At 44.0% G+C, this 13,705-nt stretch overlaps 1 protein-coding gene across 1 annotated transcript in view; it reads right to left on the reverse strand.

Moving 5' to 3' along the window:
* The window catches only part of ADAM12 (ADAM metallopeptidase domain 12), a 388,450-nt gene that overhangs the window by 275,042 nt on the left and 99,703 nt on the right, over positions 1-13,705 (reverse strand). The gene's annotated exons all lie outside the window — the stretch shown is intronic.

Genomic DNA, 13,705 nt, shown 5'->3' on the forward strand with positions numbered 1-13,705 from the left:
CTCTTTTAAAAAAAAAATTTATTGAAGTATAGTTGATGTACAATATTATATAAGTTACAGGTGTGCAGTATAGTGATTCACAATTTTTAAAGGTTATACTCCATTTGTAGTTATTATAAAATATTGGCTATGTTCCCTATGTTGTACAATATATCCTCATAGCTTATTTTATACCTAATAGTTTGTACCTCTTAATTCCTCTTCCCCTATGTTGCGCCTCCCCACCTCCCTCTCCCCACTGGTAACCACTAGTTTGTTCTCTGTATCTGTGAGTCTGCTCTCTTTTTTGTTACATTCACTATTTTGTTGTATTTTTTAGATTCCACATATAAGTGATATCATACAGTATTTGTCTTTCTCTGTCTGACTTATTTCACTTGGCATTATGCCCTTCAAATCCATCCCTGTTGCTGCAAATAACAAAATTTTCATTCTTTTTTATGGCTGAGCACTATTCCATTGTGTGTACACACACACACACACGTACATATGTGCGTGTGTGTATATATATGTGTATATATATGCATATATATATATATATATATTATATATATATATATATATACACACACATATATACATATCTCACATCTTCTTTCGCCATTCATCTATTGATGGACACTTAGGTTGCTTCCAAATCTTGGCTTTGTAAATAATGCTGCTATGCTACGCTATGAACCCTGGGGTGCATCTCTCTTTTTGAATTCATGTTTTTGTTTTTTCCGGATATATAACAAGGAATGGAATTGCTGGATCATAGGGTAGTTCTATTTTTAGAGTTTTTTGAGAAAACTCCATACTGTTCTCCCCAGTGAATATGCCAACTCTTCAATGTGGGCTATAGCTCCTGTATGGCCTGACCTTCATGTCCCTCCACACCCACCTGCGTTGCTCTCCTCCTCGCTCACCCGGCTCTAAGCCACACTGACCTCACCCGCTCCTCAAACACACCAAGCTCCTTCGCAGCTCTGAGTCTTCGCACAGGCTGTTCCCTCTGCCTGGAATGCTTTCTCCCAACTCTGCTACTCGGTATCAGCTTAAATGTCAATGATCCAAAGAAGCCTTACCTCACTCCCAGTCTAATGACATCCACCTCTCCCCAGGTAGTCTTTCACCCAGTCTCCTGCCCTTTTCCTCTTTGTAAGGAGGAACTCCCTTCCTGCTCATTAAAATTCAGTATGTTGACTTGTGGGTCCACTTGTTTATTATACCCACGAAGGTACCAGACAAATAATAGAAGCTCAATTAATATTTGGTGAAGGAGAGAATCAATCAATGAATAGGGCAAACAGCTCTACCAACCTCTTCTCCCTCTTGTTAGGCAGACGCCATCTTCCTCCTCTCCTCTGGGCCCCAGGAAACCCTAGTCTGTGTGTGCCCAGCTGTCAGTGGGGGGCAGGAACCTATATTCTTTGTTCTGCCCCAGAAATCCCAACAAGTTTCTTGCCCTGCCCTGGGAATGCAGCCATGTGGCAGTGTCCCTAAACCCACACCCCTACCCCAGGTTCTCTCCCACTTAAAACGGGGTGGCCGAACACGCCACACTCTCTCTTGCTGAGGCCAAATCAATGATTCAGAATCCTTACCCAAGTCAAAATTGATGTGCCATCCTAAAGTTATTCTACGAAGCTCTCCATTTGCTTCCCCTTTCCCTGGGCACCCTCAGTGATTCTGGGGGTGGACAGTCAATTCTAACTCCCCCCAACGCCGCCACCGGCTAGCATGTTCAAGTGGAGGTTTCACATGTCCCTCAGGCATTTCTCTCCGAAAGAACTTAAAATTTTTAATGTTTATTTTAAAAAATGAATGCTGTGTTTTCATTCCGATGATGTGGAAAGAGAGTTCCCCCAGCATGACCACGCTCGCCCTGACCCAGCTCACCATGGCTGCTGTGCTCAGGTCGGGGCCGGGCAGGACAGCCTGACTATCTAGGCTGATGTGAGAAGGGCAGAGGAGGGTTTAATTCACAAATGATGCAGCCAGGCTAAGCAAGGGCCGAATGCCATCACAGCCCAGTGCAGAAATAAAGGTTCCTTAGCAGCTTATAAAGAGCACAGTGGAGGAGAGACGGGTCAGGACGCAACTGGCAGCACAAACTCCAGATCGCCTGCACCTCCCGGGTAGCCTTGCCCTGGCGCTGCAAGTGGCGTGTCCGTCTTATTCAAACGTCATCACCCGCATTAAATCAGTGCTGCTGACTTCAGTGTATTGGTCATGTTTGCCTTTGCTTCGTAAGATTGTTTGGTCTTATGCTTGAATAAGAGATAGAAGAATACGTTTATACGTAGTTCTCTAACAGTCCATATTTGAAAGACACTATTATAACTCCAGAGCTCAAGGGCCTGTTTTCACAACACAGCATTTCAGCTCTACTATGAATTAACAAACCACACGCTACTATGTTCTAAGAGAAAAGTGGATTGTGAGTTCCAACAGCCAACCTTAAAATAATGAGTTAAGAGGAAACAAAATTGAAACAAAACCTGCAACAACATGAGTTGTTGGGTCACATGAGTTTTGGGAAAATGTCACAAGTTGCATTAACTAACGCCATATAACTGGGGTAGAGTCACAGAGCACGAAACATTACTCACTTTATTTTTAGGTCAGCCCTTGGAATGGCTTTCTGTAGTTTCCCATGTCTAATACATATGGCTATTGAAATTTAAATTAATTAAAATAAAATAAAGATTAAAAATCAGTTCATCAGTCTCACTGGACACATTTCAAGGCTCTAAAGCAACACGTAGTTAGTGGTTACCTCTGCTAGACAGCCCAGACGTGGAACATTTCCATCTTCACAGCAAGTTCACAGAAATTTCTATCTTCATTGGACATGCCTGAGTCAGTAATAAAGACCTAAAACTTGCATCATCCAATAGCTGCCCAAGAACTAGACTATTTTTAATATTGGTGCCTTCAGGGGATAGAATTAAGTGCAAACCCAAGCTGGATTTCTTTTTAATGTCCTTTAAGAGAGCTCTTCTCAATTTTAATTGATGGGTGATATTATTTTTTAAGTGGTTACTTAAGCTTGAGAGTTAAACTGTTGTATTCCCATATACATAAGATGCTTAAGTATATTTTCTGAGTTTAAACATATCTTGTTTTTTATGGGTTCATTCTAGCAAATGACTATTACAAACATCAGTGATCTAGTGAAAACCACAATTTTCCTTGTTATATTTTGATACTGTCTGGTGTTTGTAACAATTGTACAGGTTTCTGAGTGTTTGCTGAACTTTTAAATTCAATATCACTATTCCTAAACACACATCACTTCTTTTGATTTTAATATAGCGTACAAAAGTGTTTCTCAGCCCTGGATTTGCTTTCGAGTCCGTCACAAGGACGTTTACCTAAATTTACCTATATTTTCTGACACCTGAATTTAATTACAAACACATATAAGAATGTTCTCGGGGGGAGGGGCCGCCAAAAAAAAAAAAAAAAAAAAAAAAAAAAGAATGTTCTCTCCAGGGTCTGCAATTTGTACTCATTAATTATATCTTAGAAAAACAAGATTATTAATTATGCTTACAATAAAATATTAGAACAAAAATACATCTCAATGTTCTGTCAAGATGTGTCCAAAGAGCATATGTATGAATATGTCTGTTTATTTGTATGTGTTCTATGTATATGTGCGAAAAGTTACTTTAATTACAAATTGTGTTAGCCTAAGAGATGGACACACACATCACTATTTTATTTTGTTTTTTTCTTACACATCACTATTTTAAAGATAAATCCTGACAATTATATTTGTGAATAAAAATAAAATATTTGCAGCACCCTTTTTCCCCCATGAAAAATTCAGCTAGCTTGAACATGAACATTGGTAATAATTCTACATAAAGTCCCTACGGGAGCTATTAGAATGTTCTAATGTTAACATATTTCAAATGAATACATTTTCCCCCAGGGTGGTAGAAAGAGCTTTATTTGTATATTTTACTTGAGATCTGAATGGTATAGGAGAAATCAATGGAGAAGGAGAACAGAGAGCTATTTTAACTCAAAACCACTCATTGCATTAGATTTCTTAGTTTAAAAGCATGTATTCATCCATTTTCTTTTGATTTTTAGACATTGGAGATGATGAACTAATGTTGGTTAAATACAGCCTTCCTTTTTAAAAATGAGACATTGATTGCCCTAATGAAACCGTGTCCTTTACTGAATGCTTAAAGAACTGCATTTGCTGAATAAGTCAATTAAATGCTTATCAATAGGCTAGAAATGTTTTGACAGTCATTATAATTCTATTTTTTTAATTGGCAAAAGTATATCCAAAAGAGTATATAAAATGTATAAGTACAGTTTAAAAAACAACAATAAAATAATCATCAGGGTACCTACCACCCAGCTGAAAAGTCAAAATATTACCAGAGTCTTAGAAACCCCCCGTATTTGTTTGCTAAGGCTGCCATAAGAAAATATCTCAGACTGGGTAGCTTAACTATCAGAAATTTATTTCCTCGCGTTCTGGAAGTTAGAAGTCCATGATCAGGGCAGGTTTAGTTTCTTCTGAGGCCTCACTCCTTGCAAGTTCCTCATGGAAATGAGTTTGGGCAGGCTCCCCCAAATGGTTTGCCCAGGCAGGTCTGCAAAGTAAGGCTCTGGCCAGACACTACTGCCCGTCACTCGGACCCTCAGCTGCTCTGTGCTCTTTCTCAAGTTTCCCACAATGCACTTGCCCAGCACATCCCACTTAACTGGAAATATAAACACATATTTAAAAGGTGATCTTTTGATTAGCTACAGTTCTTTTTTTCTTCTCGGTATTATCCATTGGGCCACCTTTATTTATTTATTTATTTCTTGTTAATAACATTTTTAGTCACAGTAACCTCTTAAGTGATATCCTATAACAATGTAAATTATTTTCTCTGCTATCTGTTACTTACGAGCAATATTATAACAACAATAAAGGAATCTTAAAAGTGATCTAATTTCACATTTTACTCCAAAATGTTGGGCTGTCATTCTTTAATCTGTGTAAATGGGAGCTCACCCAAAATTGAATTTAAATTATTTCACCCATGATGGGTGCAAAATATCCCAAGTCAATAAATGTAGCTTTTCATGGATGCAGGAATGCTTATGATTTTTTTTTTCCTCTGATGGATGGAATGATACACAATATCGTCTCCTTGGTGTTTCTATGTCCTTAAAGAATAGCCATTTTCAACGACTTAGAAAAATCTGAACCTGACTGTGAAGTTGAACCTGACTGTGAAGTTGAAAAATCTGAACCTGACTGTGAGCCTGCAGAAGGAACGGGATTGCATTAAAAAATCAGATGCGGGGCTTCCCTGGTGGTGCAGTGGTTGAGAATCCGCCTGCCAATACAGGGGACACGGGTTCGAGCCCTGGTCTGGGAAGATCCCACATGCCGCAGAGCAACTGGGCCCGTGAGCCACAATTGCTGAGCCTGCGCGTCTGGAGCCTGTGCTCCGCAACAAGAGAGGCCGCGATAGTGAGAGGTCCGCGCACCGCGATGAAGAGTGGTCCCCGCTCGCCGCCACTAGAGAAAGCCCTGGCACAGAAACGAAGACCCAACACAGCCAAAAATAAATAAATAAATTAATTAATTAAAAAAAAAAAAAATCAGATGCGGGGACAATAGCCAAGTCCACTCCCATCACCGCTTCTAGGTTATCATTTCAAAGACAATGGTCACTTCGGAGCCAAAGTCGTTAGTCTCAACCACTGATACTAGAAACTCAGAGGGACCTAATTTTTCAAGCAGAACAACAATATTAAAATATTGCATTCAAGGGACTCCGAAATAACTGGATCCCTCTCCAGCACTAAATAAATGCTTCAGGCTGCTGCCCTGGCACTCATGGGGCACGAGAGAGTCATTTATTGCTATGAATATTTAGAGGCAATCTTGATTACCACTTTAATATCAGTGCAGCAGTTCCATAGCCGGGAAGATATGGGCCCTGTGGAACTGAGAGAGGACAAAATTGAATTAGCTGGAGAATAACACAGTAAGGAACGAGGGCACTGCCGCACCATAAGGGGCGTCTCTGGCTTGAGGCCTTTTAGTTGTTACGTAAATGACAATAATGTTTATTCATGAGTCATTGATACTTTTCTCTGACGGCAAATTTACATCAGCAAACCACTTGTTAAAATGTGCAGAATGGCACACATTATCTTAAGGTAAAAAGCGCTTTTGAAAGACGTGGAATGTAGTTTGAAGTTGTTTGTGTGTTACAATGTTAGGTTCTTTTTCGCACGGATTCTTCTTACTGTATTTCCCTGCATGATGGGTTTACCAATTTCCAGCCCACTTCTCCCTTCCCACCAAAAAAAGGCACGACCTCCCCACCTTTGGCTTGTGTGATGCTCTGAATTCAAGCTCTTTAGGCTGTTGTTACTGGTGGGATCACTAATGTTTAAATTTGCAACAGACATTTTAGATTTTCATTTTTGATTACTGTGGCTATAGCCAGATCATCTTAAAGCCTCATTAATTCACTGAACTATTGCCATTCTGCCCCCATGCATCTGTACGCTATAGGATTACAGTTCCTCATGCTGTGTCCATCTGAGGACAATGGCAGATTCTGAGCAGACAACGGTCATCTGTCCCCTCCCAGAGCTCACTGTTGGGTTGTCAGAGGAGACCAACAACATGACTTAACAGAAAGCGATATAGAAAGAAGCACAACAATGCAGGTTTCTCAAACTTAACCCATCTAAATTTCAACTGATGTTACCACCCCTCCCCAATCCAATGCAAAGGGGAACTCGGGGAAAATTCACAGCAGCTCCCCCAGAACTCCCCAGCTCAGTTAACAATGCACCTTCTTAAACCCCTTCAGCAATGACCCACTGTTCTTAGAATAACTGTGGTCTTCACACCACCAACAGTCTGGCCTCTCTCACCCCTAAGCTCCCGGCACACGGCTGAACTGGTCAGGCTGCAGCTGGCTTCTGGGCCTCTGCACCAGCTGAGCCTTTGCTGGAAGGCCTTCCTGGGCTCTCGAGGGGCCTCACCTCCAGGTCTCAGCCTGGATGTCACCCCCCCAGGGAAGCCCCCCATCCCCGTGGGCTCTTTGCCCCACACACCACTTCTCTCTCTTTCTAGCCATCTCATTTGTGATCATGTATTGGTGTGTTTATTTTACTTGTTAATTGTCTATCTCCCCTTTTCACAAATAGAAACTTTGTAGGAAAAGGGAATTGTTCTGCCTTGTTCCACACCCTGTTCCCAACACCCAGAATGGGGCCACCTAGAAACATCTGTGGGATGACAGAAGACAGGCGCGGCGGTAGCAGGAGATGGCAGAAGCGATACTGATTCAGGGGGCAGCGAAGGCATAAGTGTCACCTCAGGAGGTATGAAGGGCCATCTGGGCTCTCCTCCCGGGTCACTGCTGACCCAAGCACAAGGCCAAAGTCCACGCATCTGAGCCCCACCTCACTCTCAGAGGCTGACGGCCCACAGATGCAAGCAGCTGCACAGAGGACCCCTTGGTAGTGAGCGAGGAACTGAGCCATCGAAGGTGCCTTGGGTTCTGTTCCTCTGTGGAGAGGAAGAGGGGCTTGCTGGGAGCTGGACCACCTACACTTGGGGCGGCCGAGAAGGCCAGTGAGTGCGAGCTCCCAGCCTGGCTCCTGGCCCCTCAGGGGACGCCCGCCCCTCCTGCTCGGTTTCTTTGGACCTCAGTGATGGAGAGCCCAAACCAGAGCAGAGGGGCAGAGAGCGCGCTGCAGGAGGAGGAGGGGATGAATCAGCGGAAATCAAGGTCAAACACAAGGTGGTGGGTATGGGGGCTGCAGAGCTAGAAATCAGAGCCATGCTGGGAAGGGGGAGGGCAAATCAGGGTAGGAGGCACTTGAGGACGTCCTATTCTGCCACTTAATGGTTCTTAACTGCCCTGGGCTTGGGGGCTGAACCCTGGACACCGTGTGGTGACATGGTGGCCTAGGAGCTGAAACGTGTGGCGAGACTGTGTTGCTGAAATGGGCCCCTGACATCAGATCCCAGCAGGCTGTGCACTGGCCCTCAGACCTCTGCTGCCCTCCCATCCGCTCTGCCTTCAGACATCTCGATTAGCAGGAAGGAGAAGACAGACTCGAGCTCCACCTGGCCGCCTGCTCATGGCTCAGGAACATCAGGGCGCCCAGGGCAGGAGGCCAGTGGCTAAGATGGACTTCCCCATCAGCCATGCACCCGATCACTCAGAAGACCATCCACAGCCCTAGTGCCATGGGCCCGTCATCCCGCCCACATGAGGTACCGGCCCCTCCTGAATGTTCAGCGTCAGTGAGGTGGCACCACCGAAAACAGGGCTTGTGATGAGGAACGCTGTCATGAGAAGGAGGCCTTAGCTGAGTGCCAGGGCCCAGGTTCACTTCAGCATCTTCAAACTACCTCCAACAGCTAGGAAGAAGGTCACTGAGCCCCTGTGCGATGGCTAGGGACATCTTAAGTTGGATATTTAGGAAGCAAACAGGTAACAATCCCTCCTCCTTTGAATGCAAAGGAACAATAATCCCACCTAGGAGAGAACTATTTCATTGCATCTCAGAAACAGTGTTTTTCCATTTAGGAGGCTGAACCTGGCAAGGGGTCAGGCCAGAGATGTGTCCACAGACAGTCTAGATGCTGCCACTTCGGCTGAGGGACTACTGGTTGGTCATTTCACTTTGCTGGGCCTCGGCTTCCTCACCAGGAGACCGGGGATAACAACACTGTCTGTCAGTGTGGTCGGCAGAATGATGGGCCCCCAGAGATGTCCTAATCCTGGGAACCTGTGACTATGTTACCTTACCTGGAAAAAGGGACCTCGCATATGTGATGTGATAAAGGGGGACAGGGAGATATTATCCTCGTTTATTCAGAGGGGCCCGGTGTACTCACGAGGATCCTTAAAAGCAGAGAACGTTTCATTGCTGGGGTTGGAGAGATGCCACAGGAGAAGAACTTGACCACTTTGCTCGCTTTGAAGATGGAGCAAGGGAGCCATAAGCCAAGGAAGCAGTGGCCTTGAGAAGCTGGGAACGACCCTTAACCCTCAGCTGGCGAGAACACAGGGACCGTGGCCTGACAACCTCTAAGAGCGGACTTCTGCCAATATCTGAAATGAGCAGGGAATGGACCCTCCCCTGATGCTGCCATCATAAAGGGCAGCTCTGTGATCACTTTGATTTTAACCTGGTGAGATGTGAAGCAGGAAACCCAACCAGGCTGCCGGCCTTGTGACCTTCACAACTGAGAGATCAAACATGGGTATTGTTTCAAGCCACTTAAGTTGTGGTGGTTTGTTAGAGCAGCGATAGAAAACTGAACCATCAGGAAGGTTGCTGTGAGATTCAAATGGTAAAATGTCTGTTTGGAAACCATCCTGCATGATGAAATGGAAATGCATTTTTATTACGGAAGTCCAATCACAAACGGAGCTGCTGCTTCCCAGCGTGACAGTGACAAAACACCATTTCACTTATTATTTATTGCTATTTACCCGAATTACAACCCTTTTATGCTTTCTGTATTTTGATCTAAATGGGCATAATAAATTAAGTTTTTTAAAACGCTAACAAGTTTTCAAAAAGAAATATAATATGTTCATTAATTGGGGGCCTGTTTATAAGGCAGGCACCAGGCCAGTTCCTGGGGAGATGGCACAAAGCAACTTATCCCCTCCCTTGTGTTAGCAGCTCTTTGTAGGAGGTCCTTTGTCCTGTCACTTTAGCAGCAATATTTCAACTTAACCTTTACACCAGGTGTCCCCATGCTTCACTAACCTCTGACCCAAGCACACCTTTCAAATCTTTGGATCACACAATGCCTTACCTAACCAATTGATTCTTTTCGTAAAGAAGTAGAGATGAAGAATAAGCAATTAACGGATGACTAGATCTTTCCCCCAGCTTCCCCTTCAGTAATCTCATGGGCAAACTGCATGAACAAGACAGCATCTAAAGAAAGATCACAAGGAGTCAGCAAGTCTGCACACAGTGAAAGATGACAAAGACTCTGACCTCCTCTCGAAACGATTAACTGCGCCTAGCTTCCCCTTTTACCCTTAAAAAACTTTCATGGCCAAGCAGAATCTTTTGAGTTGGTTCTTGGACACCAGTCCGCATTCTCACCAGGTTGCCGGCCTCCTGAATAAAGCAGACTTTTCTTTTCCAACCAACACTTGCCTCTTGAGTATTGGCTTTCGAGCAGCAAGCAGCCAAACCTGAGTTTGGTAACACTTGTTGAGTATGGAAAGAAGATATTATACCTGTATGACCAGTGTTACGGAAGGGGATAGAAGGTTCTGAAAGACCCACATGGACACAACACAAAATACACGCATGCACTTCATCTTGACGTGAAATATTCTAAAGATAATACTTTCTAAGATTTGCTTACTGATATAATCAGGGATATTATAATATTAGAAAATAGAACAGAGCATTACTTTTTGGAATGACTTGCCTAGTATTACAGGACACAGCTGTAAAATAATATGCACTGTGTTTATTAACTAGAAAGTTTGGTTTCCAATTCAAAGTTCATTTATCTAACTAATTTTATGTCTGGAAACTTGCATATACCATTTTTTTTTTTCCTACAACACCATTTCGAAACTGTCAGTCAGAGGAAGTTAATAGCTTAAGTTGCTAGTTTGTTTGCATGCAAGCTGTCTTCCAGAGAGAATATCCCATTCATATGTTGACTAAGGGCCATTTACAAAGCATCACTGTAATCTCTTTCAAATAAACATTAGTGGAATATAATAAACTCTTTAAAAAGTAATCCTGCTATCGATCATGGAGACACTGCCAAATCATTCTGTCCTAACTGAAGCCTAGTGCAAACAAGTTTTTCTACTGCAAACAGAATTACAGCTAATTGCTAACTTTTTATAAAACATACCCTAATTGCCCCGTGAAAACTCATGCTAAAAGCCTCACGGAAAGCTATGAGAATTCACATTTCACAACTTCAGACAAAAATTGCAGTCTGACTGTCTCCAGCTTTTCCCATCGCTTGCCCTGTCACGCTATTTCTTGGGGGCATTTGGGCCTCAGAAGCAGGAGGGAGAAAGCAGGAAGGAGAAGGGTTGCTGGCAGGGGCTGGAGGAGGCCTCCAGGGGCAGAGTTCGGCGATGGAGCCAGAGGGGATGGCGCTGTGGACATAGATGGGTGCAGCCCTGCGACAGAGGACACGAGAAGGGCAGTGGAGGACTCAAGTGGCCACTCACTCCACTGGGTTCAAAGGACTTTGCACCCCTTGAATATACAGTTTTCCATCTTCATCCTAGCTCGGTTCTGGGATAGAGAGGTCCTCAATCAGTGTACTTGGCTGAATGAAAACTTGAGTTCAACTTTCTTTTCTGTTAAAATACTAGTAAAGTCAACCAATCATAAATCCAGTGACACTTATAGGCAACTTTGTCTTCTACGTAGAGGACCCTCAAGTCCAAATCTCCAGCTCCAACCTCTATCTTGTGATGGGAACGCCCACAAGTCAGGTCCAACAGATCCCCTACCAGCAACTCAAATGCTACTGGGTTTAAAACGCCACCCCCCACCCCCCGCCCCATGTTTCCCATCATCTCCACAACTTCCTGAAGTGAACTCCTCATCCCGGACCCCTTCTTTTCCCTGCTGTTGCCACCATCATCATCCTTTTGTGCCACATTCGTACCGTCTTCCGACTCTTGGCTTTCTCCCCATCTCATGTTGAATTAGTGGTCAAGCCCTGTGGACCCCGTCTCCGGATATCTCTGGAATTCTTTCTGTTCCTGTTGCGTGGTCCTCACCCCAGCTCTCCTGACCACTCTTGCATCAACCAGTCCTAGACATGGTTCCCTGAGCTCTTTTACGAATGCAGGGCTCAAATTCTACGTCTCCCCTTCATCTTGGTCTGAAGCAGAGGTTCTTAGCTTTTCATCTTCCTCAGTCTGTCCACTCTCCCTCCCTCCCCCACTCAATGCAGAGTTGACAAACATTTCCTATAAAGAGCCAGATAATAAATATTTTAAGTTTTGCGGGCCACTTGGTCTTTGCCAGGACTACTCAGCTCTGCCCTTGCAGGCGAAAACAGCCACAGACAACAGCTAAATGAATGAGCGTGACTTTGTGCCACTAAAACCTTGTTTATGGACACCGACCTATGAATTTCATGTAATTTTATATATCATGAAATACTCATCATCTTTTGATTTTTTCCCCCGGCCACTTAAAAATGTAAAAAACATTCTCGAACCCGAGCTAGGATCCAAATCACCTGGAGGGCTTGTTGAAATGCAGATTGTGGGGTCCATCACAGAGTTTCTTATTCAGTAGATCTGAGACAGGGCCTGGGCATTCGGACTTCTAATAAGTACCCAGGTGATACCGCTACTGTTGGTCCGGGGATCAGGTTTTCCGAACCGCTGCGCTAGACCAGGTTTCACAGGGTGACAGTTCACAGGCTCCACTCAGCCTGCAGCTAATGTTGGTTTGGCCCCAAAGTGCATGCCACCCAATTTGTCAATCTGATTTAATTGCTAACCTCTAAGAGTCAGGAGAATTCTCAGACAAACCTGGATGTGTTGCTTCTCAGAGGTAAAAAAAAAAATACCAGAAAAATGGCAACCCTGGGCTTGCACTTCATGGGACAAGAATTGGCTGAAACTGAAGAGAAGCTGCCTGTTCTTCCAGCCCCACCTGCCCTACGTTATCTGCACGTGGAGGCCAAGGGGCAAAGGTGATCTATCGTCTTATGCCTGGCCAGCTTTGCTTGTTTACAACACCAGCCTGGCCCCTTGCAGCATTTGAATTCGCAATCTCTGGTCTAATGTCAAATAGGATGTTGATACTAGTTGGATGATTAGAAATATGCGTGGAAGGAACGGATGAGCTCACCTTTCCTTCTCTTGCCTCCTCTGGCCTCCCGAACTCCTCCTCATCCCACAAGGCCCCTGAGAGGCTCCTAACCTTTGAAGCCTTCCCTGATGGCTCAGGCAGAACTCTCCTCTCTTCTCCCTGCACGTTACACCTCCACATTCTGCCTGGACTGTACTTATTTCTGTTCATGGCAAAGTGCTCACTAGGCTACAAGCTCCAGGAAGCCTTAGCCAACTTTGAATATCCATCAAGCTGCCTCAGGTGCTACTTTCTTATACATCCAAAGCACGAAACCAACGCTTATTGGTTTGATTAACTTGAACTTGATCAATACATTCAAAAATGTTGCTCATTCATCTTTTCGTCAAATAGTTCCATGCCAGATACTGTGCTATGTTCAGGCAGTCTACCCTGCTAACCAATCTTGACCCTCACTACAAAGTTCAGAGGCATGGAAATATCTTATTATACTGAACAAAAGAATATACCAGCTACTTTGTTACTGACGCTGTGTTGACAAAGTTCCGTATTTAAATCCACCCTTAATACAGACAATTTTTAGACCAATATAGAAAATCTCGTCCTTGCTGAGAACGAGGCTGGAGTTATCACAAATGTGTGATCAGCAAATCCTTAGGCTATTTTGAGCTTTCCTGGATTAGCCATCTGAAACTAAACCACAGAGTGTACATGTGACAGCATTTAAGAGGCTACTGTGGAAACTGCAGGATTTCTACCAGGGCAATACTAGCTGCCACCAAGTGGTCATAACGAATGAAGTTCACAGTCACCACTGTGCCTTCATGCCCTTCGCTGGCTGTCCATGGCTTTCGCTTTGTGAAAGGCCAGCCAG

The sequence above is a fragment of the Eschrichtius robustus genome, chromosome 7, assembly GCF_028021215.1.
Source record: "Eschrichtius robustus isolate mEscRob2 chromosome 7, mEscRob2.pri, whole genome shotgun sequence".
In the NCBI taxonomy this organism is placed as follows: Eukaryota; Metazoa; Chordata; class Mammalia; order Artiodactyla; family Eschrichtiidae; genus Eschrichtius; species Eschrichtius robustus.